The sequence below is a fragment of the Pteronotus mesoamericanus genome, unplaced genomic scaffold (assembly GCF_021234165.1).
Source record: "Pteronotus mesoamericanus isolate MK-2021 breed Mesoamerican mustached bat unplaced genomic scaffold, CSHL_Meso_final scaffold_83, whole genome shotgun sequence".
NCBI lineage: Eukaryota > Metazoa > Chordata > Mammalia > Chiroptera > Mormoopidae > Pteronotus > Pteronotus mesoamericanus.
Genome location: NW_026555328.1, coordinates 2,072,478 through 2,084,777, shown reverse-complemented (window position 1 = coordinate 2,084,777; position 12,300 = coordinate 2,072,478). Strand labels below are relative to the sequence as shown.

The following is a 12,300-nucleotide window of genomic DNA, read 5'->3' as shown; positions in this document are numbered from 1 at the left end:
ATTCTTCTGGATTGTACAAGAAGGGAGACAGTAACCACTGATAAGACACGGTGTATAGTATTAATCAGATTTGGCTTCTTTTTCTCCTGCTTCATCTGAGGCTGGACTCACCTCGTTTTTAGTTTCTCCATTTTCTGCAGGTAAAATTTTTTTAGGTTCTTGGTTAGCCACTTTGCCTCTTTGCCCTGTGTTCCCCTTTTCCCTTTCGTTTGCGGGTTTGTTTTTTTTGTTTGTTTGTTTGTTTGTTTGTTCTGCAGATTTATCCTGAGAAAAGCACCATGTTGTATGGTCGTATATACATATATATATATATATATATGAATAAAATTAGTAGCTAAAAGGATCAATTATGAATTTATCAGTTTTATTTTTAGGTATTTGAAGACTCTTTCCTGTCACCTCTTTTGACTTTGTTTCAACTTTGCAGGAATAGACTTAGCTGACAACCTCGTTGACTTCCTCTTGGGCTCTTCCTTCACCGCCCTCTCAGTGGAGCTGACCTTCTTGGGCATCATGGCACGGGGCACCTAGAGCCTTCACAAAGCTTGGCTGCCTGGCCACTGCCACTTCTCCCATTGCCCAGGCTGCCCCACCTTCATTCTTTGCATGTGGATATCCTGTTGTCTCAGAGCCATTTAGATTTTTTTGTTTTGTTTTCTTCTTTCCAGAACCATTTGTTGAAGAGACTGTATTTTCCCTGTAAATGGTCTTGGGAAACTTGTTGAAATTTGGTCGACCATAGATGTATATAGGTCTATACCTGGACTGTCAAGTCAGTTTCACTGGTTTATGTGTCTGTCCTTATGCCAGACCACATTTGTAGAACTGATTGATTTCTGTAGCTTTATTGTAAGTGTTGAGTTTGGGAAGAACAAAAGTGAGTCCTGCAACTTTGTTCTTTTTCAAGATTGTTTTGGCTAATCTAGACCACTTTCATTTGAATTGTAGGTTGTTGATTTCTGCTAAAAACAAAGTGGGGATTTTGATACCGATATATTCAGTCTAGCTCTATTTGGGGAGTATTGCCACCTTAGCATTATTTAAGTATTTTTTGCTTTTTAATTATAAGTGGAATTATTGTCTTAATTTCCTTTTTGGATTGCCCCATTGCCAGTACACTTAAAAACTGATTTTTTTCCAGCTGTAAACAGGAAGAGAATCTTAACTTTTTGCAACAGCATGGATAGACCAGGAGAGTATGAGGTTAAGTGAAATAAGCCTGTCAGAGAAAGACAAGTATTATATGGAATATTATATGGTTTCACTTAATATGTGGTCTCTAATGAACAAAATAAACTAAAAAAGTAGAAAGAAACTTACAGACACAGAACAGGCTGACAGGTGTCAGAGGGGAGGGGGGTTGGGGGGCAAGGAACTGGGTGAAAAAGGTGAAAGGATTAAGCAAAAAAAGAAAAAAAAGTCTCATGGACACAGACAACAGTATGGTGATTACCAGAGGGATGGGGGATGGGAGGAGGTAGAAGAGGGTAAAGGAGAGATAAATGGTGATGGAAGGAGACTTGACTTGGGTTGGTGAACGTACAATACAGTATAGAGATGATGTATTTAGAATTGTCTACCTGAAACCTATATAATGTTATTAGCTGGTGTCACCCCAGTAAACAAATTTAAATAAAATAAAAACAACTCATTGTTATGCAACTTTGCTAAATAAGTGTATTACCTTTAGTAGGGTTTTTGTTGTTGGGTTGTTTTTGTTTTTTTCCTAATTGCTCTGGCTAAAACTCCTAGTACAATGAGGGCATCCATGCTTTGTTCCTGATCTTGGGGCAAGAGCTTTCCATTTTTTGCCACTATGTTAACTGGGTTCTTGTTAAATGCTCTTTATCAAGTTGAGAAAGTTCATTCTGTTCGTAATTTATTGTGTATTCTTACCATGAAAGTTTGTACATTTGTCATATGCTTTTGTACATCATTTGAGGTCGTCATGTGGACTTTTTTCTTCAATTTATTAATGTGTGGTACATTACATTGATTGATTTTTGTATGTTGTACCACCCTCAAAATCCTGGGATGCATCCTGCTTGGTCATAATGTTTAACATGCTACATAGTCTTAATTTACTGCTGGATTCAGTTTCCAAGAGACATTGGTCTATAACTTACTTACAGCACTTTGTCTGGCTTTGAAATCAGAGTAATGCTGGCCTTATAGAATGAGTTGGAAAGTGTCCCCTCTTTCTATTTTTTTTGCAGAGTTTTAGAAGGATTGTTGTTAATTCGTTAAATATTTAGTATTCACTAGTGAAACCATCCGCTCCTGGACTTTTATCCTTTGGGAGGTATTTGATTACTTATTAAAGTCGATGTCTTCACATGTTAAGTGTGTACAGATTCTTTGTTTCTTGAGTTAGTATGTGTGTGTTTAAGAATTTGTTTACTTCATGTAGGTTTTCTAATTTGTTTGGTATGCAGTTTTTCATTGTGTCCTGTTATAATCCTTTTTATTTCTTTAAGCTCAGTGATAATGTCCCGAGTTATATTTCTAATTCTAGTACTTACAGTCTTCTTTTTTTCCTCTTAGTCTGGCTAAAGGTTTTTTGATTCCATTGATTTTTTTTAAAGAACCAACTTTCGGTTCTATTGATTTTTCTCTATTGGTTTTCTATTTTCTTATGTCATTTATGTTTGCTCTATCTTTATTCCTTTCTTCTAGTAGCTTTGGGTTTAGTTTGCTCCTCCTCCCCATTTTAAAGTGTAAAAGTTAGGTTATTATTAAACATGCGATTTTTACTGTTTTAATGTAGGCATTATGTCTAAATTTTCCTCTGAGCACTGCTTTCACTGCAGTCCATAGTTACAATATGTTGTGTTTTTATTTTCATTCATTCACTTTTAAGTATTTTCTAACTCCTCTTCTGATTTCTTTTACTCATTGGTTGTTTGAATGTGTCAGTTTCCACGTATTTGTGAATTTTGTAGTTTTCTTTATGATACTGACTTCTAGTTTCATTTCATTGTGATCAGAGAACATTCTTTACATACCAGTCTTTTAAAATTTGAGGCTTGTTTTGTACCTAACACCTGGTCTACTTTGGAGAATCTTCTGTGTGAACTTGAGAAGATTGTATTCTGCTGTTTTTGTGTGTGAAGTATTTTTTATATGTCTGGCCTAAATTTTCCATAGTTTTCATCAAATCCTGTGTTTCCTAATTGAACTTCTGACTAGTTATTCTGTTCGTTAAAGTGAGGTATTGAAGTGTCCAACTAATTTTAGTACTGCCTGTTTCTCTGTTCAACTGTTGTCATTTTTGTTCCATTTATTAGGTAATGTATGGGTTTACAATTCTTATATCCTGATTTATTGGCCCTTATATCAATATACAATATCCTTTTATATCCATATAACAGTTTTTTAATTCTTCACCCAAAAGTATGTTTTACTGATTTTAGAGAGAGAGGAAACAGGTAGAGGGACAGAGAGAAACATTGATTGGTTGCCTCCCATACATGCCCACAACCTTTAGTGTACAGGATGACGCTCCAGTCAACTGAGCCACTGGCCAGGGTATCCTACCAGTTCGTGACTTGAAGTCTTTTTCTTCTGATACCAGTAGAGCTACTTGAAATGGGTAGAATTGTCTGCCCCTGCAAAAAAGGAAATGTTGAGTACCTGTGAATATGTTATTATTTGAAAATGGGATTTTTGCAGTAAATAGGGTCTTTTCTATAATTTCATGTGACAGCCTTAGTAAACTAACAAAGATTTTGGTACCAGAGGTGGAGTGTTGCTGTAACAAACTACCTAAAAATGTGGAAATGGTTTTGGTTAATGGCTAGTAGTGTCTGGGAGAATTCTGAGGCACTTAATCAATGACAACAATTGAGATTGCCTTAGAGGACAGTTGGCAGAAATATGGGCGTTAAAGGTGATTTGGGGAAGCCATAGAGGGGAATGATGAGCATGTTACTGGGTAAATTGGAGGAAAGCAAGGTGATCCATGTTGTAGAACAATGAGAAGTTGTCTGAATTATGTTCTGTTGGGAGGAAAATAGAACTTGTAAGTGGTGAACTTGTATTTAGCTGAGAAAATTTCTAAGCAAAGTGTAGAGAATGGAGCCTGCTTATACTAAAATTTGAGAGGGATGAGGTAAATTGAAAATTGAAATGTTAAAAACAAACCAGCATCTGGTATCTTTCTCTACAGTATTGTGTGCCCATTAACATACATTGTTACATGTTTTATATATTGGTCTTTTAAGTCATATAAAGGAAAAAAAGAGGAGTTAAACTCCAAATATACAATAATACTGTTTTATATTTACGTATGTAATTACCTTTACAGCTTCATTTGAGTAAGGCTTTGAGTTACTGTCCAGTGTCCTTTTATTTCAGCGCGGAAGACTCCCGATAGCACTTCTTGTAGGGTAGGTTTACTAGCTACAAGCTCCACTTTTATCTGGGAATGTTTTGATTTCTCCATTTTAAAGGATAGTCCCTTTACCTGGCAGCCATCAGTTTGTTCTCTATATTTGTGAGTCTGTTTCTATGTAGTTTATTTGTTTATTTTGTTCTTCAGGTTCCACATGTAAGTGCAGTCATATAGTATTTGTCTTTTCTGGTCTTTCTTATTTCACTTAGCATAGTAACCTCTAGGTCCATCAAAGCTGTCACAAGTGGTAAGATTTCATTCTTTTTATTCCCAAGTAAGGTTTCATTGTATAAATGTACCACCATTTTTTATCCACTTGTCTATTTGTGGGCATTTAGGTTGCTTTTGTAGCTGGGATATTGTTGTAAATAACACTGCAATGAACACACGGGTATATATATTCTTTTGAATTAATGTTTGGAGTTTTCTTCAGCTATACCCAGAAGTGGAATTGTTGGGTTATGAGGCAATTCTATTTTTAATTTTTTGAGGAACCTCCATACTCCGTAGTTGCTATACCAGTCTGCATTCTCACCAACAGTGCACAAGAGTTCCCTTTTCTCCATATCCTCACTAACACTTGTTATTTATGATAGACATTCAGACAGGTGTGAGATATCTTAGGGTGGTTTTCATTTGCATTTCTATGATGAATATAGTGACATTGAGCATCCATTTAATATGTCTATTGGTCATCTATATGTCTTGGAGAAGTGTCTGTTTGGGTCCTCTACACATTGTTTAATTGGATTTTTTTTTTTTTTTTTTTTTTTGGTGTTGTATGAGTTTTTCATGACTTTCGGATATTAACCCCCTATTAGATGTATATTGATGAATATTTCCTTCCATTCAGTAGGTTGTCTTTTCGTTTTGTTGATGGTGTCCTTTGTTGTGTGAAAACACTTTAGTCTGATGTAGACCCATTTGTTTATTTTTTTTCTTTTGTTCCGCTAACCTGAAGAACTGTATCAGAAAAATATAGCTAAGAGAAATGTCAGAGATTTTACTGCCTGTTTTTTCTTCTAGGAAATTTGTGGTTTCAAATCTTATATTTAAGTCTTTAATCTGTCTTGAGTTTATTGTTGTACATGGTGTAAGATGGTTGTCTAGATTTATTTTTTCACTTGTACTTGTCCAATTTTCACAATACCATTTATGGAATAGACAGTCTTTATCCCATTATATGTTCTTGCCTCCATTGTCACATATTAATTGACTTTATAGGAGTGAGTTTATTTCTGGGCTCTCTGTTCAGTTCTGCTGAACTGTGTGTGTTTTTATGCCAGTACCGTTAATTTTTGATTACTATAACCTTGTAGTGTAATTTGATACCAAGTAGCATGATACTTTCAACTTGGTTCTTAAGATTGTTGCTATTCGGGATTTTTGTGGTTCCATGTGCATTTTTGGATTATTTGTTCTAGTTCTGTCCAAAGTGCCATTGGTATTTTGACAGGAATTATGTTGAAGCTGTAGGTTGCTTAGAGAAATGTGGACATTTTAACAATCTTAATTTTTCCTATCCATGATCATAGTATACACTTCTGTTTATTTGTGACTTGTTCAGTTTATTTCTTCAGTGTCTTATAATTTTCCAAGTATGGGTCTTTTACCTCCTTGGTTAAATTTGTTCTTACGTATTATGTTTTTTGATGCAATCATAAATAGGATTGCTTTCTTAATTACTCTGATAGTTTATTATTGTTGTATAAAAATGTAAATGATTTCTGAATATTTTATATCGTGATAGTTTACTGAATTAATTTATCATTTCTAGTAATTATTTTTTGGTGGAATCATTAGGGTTCCCTCAATATAGTATCATGTTACATGTAAATAATGACAGTTTTACTTCTTCCTTTCCAATCTGAGTGCCTTTTATTTCTTCTTGTCTGTTTGGCTAGGACTTTCCATACTGTGTTGAATAAGAGGGGTGAAAGTGGACATCCCTACCTTGTTCCTGATAAGGGAAGCGCTTTTAGTTTTTCCATATTGAGTATCATATTAGCTGTGGGTTTGTCATTTATGGCCTGTAGTATATTGAGGTATGTTCCCTCTGTTAGTACTTTGCTTGAGAGTTTTAATCATAAATGGGTGCTGGATTTTGTGAAATGCTTTTTTGACATCTATTGATATGATCATGTGGTTTTTATCCTTTTTGTTTATGTGGTGCATGTTAATTGATTTGCAGATATTGAACCGACTTTGCATCCCAGGAATAAATCCCACTAGATCATGCTGTGTGTTTGTTTGTTTGTTTGTTTTTATGAATTGCTGGATTTGGTTTGCTGATATTCTGTTGAGGATTTTAGCATCTATGTTCATCAAGGATATTGGTCTAATTTTCTTTATTTGTAATGTTTTTATTTGGTTTTGGAATCCGGATAATGAATGCTGGCCTTGTAAAAATGAGCTCTAAAGTCTTCTCTTCCATTAAATTTTTTGGAATGGTTTGAGGATTGGTATTCATTCTTTTTTTGAATGTTTGATAAAATTCACCTGTGAGACTGTCTAGTAGAGGGCTTTTGTTTGATGGGAGTTTCTTGATTGCTGTTTGAATTTCAGTGGTTGTAATCAGTGTGTTCAGATTTTCTATTTCTTCCTGATTCAGTCTTGTAAGAGTATATGTTTCTAGGAATTCATCCATTTCTTCCAGATTGTCCAGTTTGTTGGCATATTATTGTTTATAATATGTTGAATTTCTGTGGTGTCGGTTGTCACTTCTTTCATTTCTGACTTTATTTATTTGGGTCTTCTCTCGTTTTTTTCCTTGATGAGTCTGGTTAAACATTAATCAATCGTGTTTATCTTTTCAAAGAACCAGCTCTTGGTTTCATTGACCTTTTTATTGTTGAGCTTTTTTAAGACTATTTTGTGTATTTCCTCTCTGATCTTTATTATTTCATTCCTTCTCTCTTTGGGCTTTTCTGTTGTTTTTTTCCTAGTCCCTTTAGGTGTAAATTTAGATTGTTTGAGATTTTTCTTGTTTCTTAAGGTAGGTCTGTATTGCCATAAATTTCTCTCTCAGAATTTATTTTGCTATGTTCCATAGATTTGAGATTATTGTGTTTCCATTTGTCTCAAGGTTTCTTTTGGTTTTTTTCCCTTAATCTCATTGTTAACTGATTAATTGTGTAGTAACATGTTATTTAGCCTCTGTGTGTTTGTGTGGTTTTCAGTTTTTCTTGCAATGATGATCTAGTTTCATACCATTGTGGTCAGAGAAGATGTTGGATATGACTTCGATCTTTTTAAAATTGTGACTTGTTTAGTGGCCTAACATGAGGCCTATCATGAAAAAGGTTCCATGTGCACTCGAAAAGAATGTGTATTCTGCTTTGCAGTGATATGCTCTAAAAATATCAATTAAATCTGTCTGGTCTAATGTGTAATTTAAGGCCACTATTTCCTTGTTGATTTTGTGTTGGTAAGGTCTGTCTGTTGATGTCAGTGGGTGTTAAAATTCTATATTATGACTGTATTACTTTTGAGCTCTTTCTTTATGTCCATCAAGATTTGTTCTATGTATTTGGGTACTCCAGTATTGGATACATAAATGTTTACAAGGGTTATATCCTCTTGTTGGATTGATTCCATTATCGTTATAGAATGACCTTTGTCTATTATTATTTGGCCTTTATTTTAAAGTCTTTTTTGTCAGATATAAGTATTGTTGCTCACATTTCTATTTGTTTCTGTTTGCATAAAATATCTTTTTCCATCCCTTTACTTATAGTCTGCGTGTCTTTCTACAAGTGGGTCTCTTGTGGAAAGCATACGTATGGGTCTTGTTTTCCCATTCAGCTAACTTACGTCTTTTGATTGGAACATTCACTTAATCTATTTACTTTTAAAGTGATTGTTGGTAGATATTTCTTGCCATTTTATTCATACTTCTTTTTTTTTTTTTTTTCTCCTTCATCTTAAAAAATCCCACTGCGTTTCTTGTAATACAGATTTGGTGATTATGACCTTTAGCTTGTTCTTCTCTGGGAAGTTCTTTATTTCTTTTCAGTTTGAAATTATAGCCTTGCTGGATAGAGTAGTTTGGGTTGTAGGTTCTTGCTTTTCATAATTTTTAATATTTCTTGCCAATTTCTTATGGCCTTTCTGTTGACAAATCAGCTGACAGTCTTACGGGAACTCCCTTATAAGAAACTTTTTTTTTTTTGCTTGCTGTTTTAAAGACTCTCTTTGTCATAACCTGTGCTATTTTATTTATGATGTGTCTTGTTGTGGGCCTCTGTGGATTCATCTGTTCTTCCTGGACTGTGCGTCTTTTTCCTTCACCAGGTTAGGGAAGTTTTCAGTCATTATTTCTTCAGTTAAGTTTCCAATCCCTCACTCTCTCTCCTTCCAGTATTCCTGTGAGATGTATGTTATTAAGCTTGATGTTGTCCCAGAGGTCCCTTAAACCATCCCCATTTTAAAATTTTTCTTTTTGCTTCTGTGATTGGGTGGCTTCTACTACCTTGTCTTCCAAATCACTGATCATTTTCTGTGCTGTTCATTCCTTTTAGGGTAGTCTTCCTTTCAGTTATATTCTCTCTTCCTCACTGTTTTTGTTGTTGTTGTTGTTGTTGTTGTTTACAGTATCTTTCCTTTTTTATGCTATTGAAGTTCTCACTAAGTTTTTTTGAACATCTTTAGAACCATTATTTTGAACTCTGTATCTGCAAGGTTGTTTGCTTCCATTTCTTTGGTTCATTGGTTCTTTTTCTGAAGATCTCTCCTGTTCTTTCATTTGTGGCATGTTTGTCTCCCCATTTTGGTTGCCTCTTTGTGTTTGTTTCTGTGTATTAGATCAGCTATGACTCCCGGTCTTCATGGGTCGACCTTATGTAGTAGATGTCCTGTGGGGCCCAGTGATAGAGTCTCCCTGATCACCTGAGCTGGTGCTTCATGTGCATTATGTATGCCTTCCTGTTTATTTGAGCCTTGATTGCTGTTGGAGTGTCCTTGGGTAGAGTGGCCCTTAGGGTGGCTGGCTGTAAGCACTGGTCATGACCACAGTGCCTGAGCTGCTGTAAGAGAGCCGATTCCACAAAGCAGAATTTGTCCCTGCACAGTCAGGTGCATGCTGAGACCTCCATTGGGTGTGCTACTTATGGTGCTAATTAGGTAGTGCTCTATTGTAGTCTGGAGCCAGTCCCCAGGTATGTTTGTTCTAGGATTTCTTGGGAGGAACTTCTGTGCGGGTTAATGTCAGGTGCTGCCTGTGACTAGCACTAGGCTACGTATTAACAGCTACAAAGTGATCCTCAGTTGATAGCTGCCTATGCTATACCTGCATGCGCATTGGAGGCCCCTAGCTTGTAATGAGCCTGGCTGCCACCAGTGCCAGTCCTGGGAAAGGTCAGCAAAAAGCCTCAGGTGCTCCATACCTGCCAGCTGCCCATTAGACTCAGCCACTGAAAGAGCCCGAGGCGGTACACGAGTTGTGTGAGGCAAGTTCTCAGGGAGTCTCCAGGTTAATAAAGATTCAGACTCAGTGCCAGTTCTGGGTTTGAGTCCATTCAGCAAAAGTCTCAAAGCCAGCCTCCACCTGCCTGAAGCCTGGGGACCTTGGTGTTGGGGTCTCAGGAAGTCATCAGGGTGGACCAATAGAATTCATCAGACTAAAGCAGATTAAGACTTGGCATTGTGGAGAAGAGGGCTCAGAGCAGGAAGGTGAATTTTACCCTACATCTGCACAACTCAGACTTTCCCTGTGTGTCTCCATCACCTCTTGAGCCCATCTAGTTTTTTAAGAAAGTGTACAATGTGGGCCTAAACTGGCTGCTGCTGGCAGATCTCACAGCTGTGGGTAAGCTGGGCAGGTGGAACAAGTGCTGCTCCCCAGGCTAATACCATGTGCGGGTAGGAGCAGTGGTGCTGGTCACGCACATGGTGGCAGGGGATGGCCCTCACCCTAAAGCCACACAGTTCACTCTATGTGTCTCTGGTACCCCCATGAGCTTGCCCCAAATTCCTCGAAATTTTTTAAGAAAAGACTGCAATGTAATGATTGCTGCTGGCAACACTTAGAGCCATGCACAAGTTGGGTAGGGCAGGGCCTCAGAGTTGTCAGGCTGGAACTAGTGTAGCTCTCTTGGCTAATGCCATTTCAGGGGAATGCACAACCCAAGAAAGATGGCATCTGTAGACTGTGCTGGTAAGGGACTCAACACAGGGACATTGGCAGCGGTCTCTCCAGTCTTTCCCTGGAGCCACACAACTCGGTCTCTCCCTTTATGACTCTGGCACCCTCTGAGCGGCCATCCCTCTCCCAGAGCCCAGGGTGAATGCCTGCAAGCAAGAGTTTGTGTTCACTCTCAAGAGTATGCCTGGGTTTCCAGGAGCCTTTCACTTCACTCAGACTGATGGAATCTGGGCTGATTTTCAAAAAGACTAGTCTTTTCAAATGGTTATCCAGGTTGATAATTTCATAATTTAGTTGTAATTTTGATGTGGACATGTGAGGATGTGAGTGCAGCTTCCACCTACTTTTCATCTTGGGACACATCAAAATTAGTGAATGTTTGTACAACCATCTTAATATTGAAGATGGAAGAAAATACACAACATTGTCGGCATATTATGCTTTATTATTTCAAGAAAGGTAAAAATGCAGTTGAAACACAAAAAGATTTGTGCAGTGTATGGAGAAGCTGCCATGACTGATCAAACGTGTCAAAAGTGTTTTACAAAGTTTCTTGGTACTCTTGACATTTTGGCCAAATAATTCTTTGCTGTGGGCCTGTCTTAAACATTGGAAGATGTTTAGCAGCACCCCTGCCCTCTATCCACTAGAAGCCAATAGAGGGAGAGAGCCAACATGTTCAAAAATCCAAATCAATAAAGTTACTGGTGAAAATGAAAAGTGTGTCTTCTATTTTATGGAAAAAACTAAATGGACATTTTGGCCAACCCAATAACTCAGTTGTTGGTTAGAGCATTGTCCTAATATAAACCAAGCTTGCAGATTCCATCCCTGGTGAAGGCACATAGAAGAAACAATGGACAAATACATAAATAAGTGGACCATCAAGTCAGTGTCTCTCTTTTTCAAATCAGTCAATAAAAAATTGTTTTATGTTTTTTTTAAAAAAACATTTCTCATGACTTAATAATTCTTTGTCAGTAGTTTCCTGTAGCTCTTTGAGCATATTTTTTAAAGATCATATTCATTGTCTTATGTGGTCTCTAAAGGCTCTTGTTTCCTTTCAACACAAATGTCCTGCTTAACTTGCCTCTAACCTCAGTGTTTACTTGGTTGCTGTAAACCTTTGACTATTTCCCAAAGGTTGTTTTTTTTTTTTCATTTTTTAAAGGATTTTATTAATTTATTTTTAGAAAAAGGGAAAGGGATGGAGAAAGAGGGAGAGAAACATCAGTATGTGGTTGCCTTCATGCGCCCCCAACTGGGCACCTGACCTACAACCCAGACATGAGCCCTGACTGGGAATCAAACCAGCGAACCGCTCTTTGGTTTGCAGGCTGGTGGTCAATCCACCGAGACCCACCAGCCAGGGCTATTTCCCAGAGTTCTTACATAGTTGATTCTGGCCAGGGGTGGGGGTGGGGGGGGTGTGTTCTGTTGAACATTTTTGCTGATGTCACTCCTTGACAATGCTTTTTTTTTTTTTTTTTTTTTAAGACTAAAGTTTTGGGAAATGGATATGCTATTTAATAAGATAGGCTGTTATGCTTTACGTACGAGATTAAGCAATTCTCATCAGATTGCTATCTTTTGTCCAGTGGATAAGATCCACAGTATAAGAAGGGGTGAGCATGCAGTCCTTCCACCATGAAGAAGGAAAGAGCTATATTGAGTACGGGAAGATTATAGAGTGTGTTGGGCTGAGTAAAAGAATGTTCTCCCCCTAATTTAATAATGTAATACTTGATAGAGAGTGTTGAATGGC

At 37.1% G+C, this 12,300-nt stretch overlaps 1 protein-coding gene and 1 pseudogene across 2 annotated transcripts in view; one reads left to right on the top strand and one right to left on the bottom strand.

Moving 5' to 3' along the window:
• ZFP91 (ZFP91 zinc finger protein, atypical E3 ubiquitin ligase) overlaps window positions 1–12,300 on the top strand; it is a 40,994-nt gene that overhangs the window by 14,227 nt on the left and 14,467 nt on the right. The gene's annotated exons all lie outside the window — the stretch shown is intronic.
• On the bottom strand, window positions 61–550 carry LOC129062643 (non-histone chromosomal protein HMG-14-like; annotated as a pseudogene).